Raw genomic sequence first — 2,500 nt, forward strand, 5'->3', positions numbered from 1 at the left:
GCATTTACTTCCAACCAGTGACAGTGTGTTTCTGCGCCCGCCTGTGGAACTTGTTAAGTCTCTAACCTTTGCCTCGAGATCATTAGGCAAAAAATGTGAGCACCATGTAGACATGTTAGCTAATGGACTGAGCTTGTCCAGAAAGTCCACTTCTGAACGAGTCAGGGATGGACATCAGAATGTGATGCAGGTGTACTTACAAATGTACGAAACAGTTAACATTCATCGCTAATTATGTACAGTTAATATATTCGTCTAAGCATTCCCCTTATTATAAATGCCTGTGCTAATGTATGTTGATATATGCACGCATCTAAAGCATGGATGCATCAAACTACAATAATTATGAGAGTTTTTGGATCAAGCACGCAATCTAGATTAAAAAACGTGTAGAATCTAGATTTTTCCCCTTGTGTAAACAGGGCTTAGACCTCTTCTCTGCGCGTAAACATGTCCAGACAACAGATGAAAACCCCGTCTTGAAAGTACTTAATAGTCTTTTGAGAGAAAAAAATTCAAAATGTGTGCCAAAATCCTGAAGACTGTCATCTATCAAACTTTGAATTGTCTCTTTGCCTTGGCGCGTGCATCGTGAAAAATTACTTTCTGCTCCGTAGCTCCCATGCAAGAGTCTGCTGAAATTTCCACCAAGATTGATCTCTCAGACCTTTTTGCGTGCCATTTTTGTTTCTTTACTACTTTCCTCTGACAAGAAGTGGCGAGGGCCCGATGAATAACAAGGAATGGATAAAAAAAATATTTTCACACACGCACACACATACAATTTGTGTATGTATTCTGGCACATTTGACTGCAGCAGAAGCTGGTGAAGCTGACTATCGGGCTGAAATTGTAATTTGAAATGATTAGAAACAGGGGGAACCCCTGGCCTCGTCACCCGCGACCCTCCATATAGCGCCCCGGGCTCCTTGCTATTCTGTCTGCGGGCCTTTTCTATAGCCTCCATTCTTCAGCAGCGTGCTGTATAAGCATTCTGTCTTCCTCTAATGCCATCTCATTCTGATGGTAATGTGTTCGTCTGAAAGGGCCGGTGCCAAAATGAAAAAAAAAAACCTTGTTCTGTTTCATTTGAGGGGAGGTGGGGGGGGGGGGGGGGGGGGGGGAGAAAGAAAAGAAAGAAAGAATGAAAATCATAAAGAAAAGAAACGTGAAAAAGTCATTCCCAGGATTAAAAACTGGCTTGGCGGAGGATTTGCCTGGGCTCCCTGGACGTGTCTGGTCTGGGGGGGGGGGGGGGGGGGCTCGCACGGCCCCCACTGTTCATATGCTAATGAGCCGGAGAATGATTGTTTCCTCATATTTTAATCTCCTGGGTGGCACACGGCGGGGGTGGCGAGGAGGAGAGGAGAGACCAGAGGAGAGCACCAGGGGTGTGGGAGGAGGAGGAGGAGGAGGAGGTGGGAGGACGGGGGCACTGAGCGCTGACTGAGAGGGGACAGAGTAGGAGATGGGAGAAGGTACGACGGAAACAAGGGATAAACCGTGGAAGTTCCGAAAAGCGTGGGCGTGTGGAGGTCCGTGCTTGTCATTGCAGGGACGGGAATGTCATATGATAATTACACAGGAGGGCAACGTAATGGAATAAAAACCTATTGTTTTAAAGGGGAGTAGGATGCTTGTTAATCAGATGGAAGGTAGAAGTGCCACTCGACGTTGAAGGAGGATGTATTCTGAGATGATGACTAAGATGCCATGCCTCCTCAGATGTAGGGCACTCGGTGTGGAAAGCCAGACCCTTTCTGTAGCTGTAGCTAGCATAACGGCTGGAATATATACCGCCCCAAAGGTCATGGCTTTTGTTTTGTTTGCTGCTACTGCTCAGAGCACTGAGTCCATCGGTAAGCGTGTTCAGGTTCCTGAGTTCATGTTTATGGGTTCATCATGAAGTGAAAGTGAAAGTATAAAGTGAAAGTGAAGGTAGTCAAAAATAACTTGTACTGCGGGTGAAGACAGGGCCGCTGTGTGACACTTCTGGTGAATACCGGAAGGTTTCAAAAGGCTGACCGATTGGTAAGGAGATGTGGGGAGCCCGGGAAAGACTTTATTGAATAAACGTATGTGCCATTTGCATAAATATCCATAATAAAAGAGCTTTGTGCAAAGCTTCTCTTCAATATTCATGTTTATTCTTCTTGCTTTAACTTTCATGGTAGAGGTCAGGCAATTAAGATGAAAGAAGAAAAAATGGTGGAAAATATTTTTTCACCCCCCTGTCTTAATAATTCTACATTCTAGAAGGCAGAATGAAAACAACAAATGTTATTTTTCCTTTGAAAAGAACAATGGATGATGTTGGGGGATGTCAATCAGGATGGATTTTCTATAGAGGGACTGCCAGGTCAGGGGTTTCAGTCGAGTTAGCTCCTAATTACATTTTATTTCTAGTAACAAGAAGACAAAGACTTGGATTCGGCGTGTGTGTGTGGGTGGGGATGCATGGAATACCATGTTATACCCATGTCTGAAACACCAACCAGAA

This window comes from Gadus macrocephalus, chromosome 6 (genome assembly GCF_031168955.1).
Source record: "Gadus macrocephalus chromosome 6, ASM3116895v1".
In the NCBI taxonomy this organism is placed as follows: domain Eukaryota; kingdom Metazoa; phylum Chordata; class Actinopteri; order Gadiformes; family Gadidae; genus Gadus; species Gadus macrocephalus.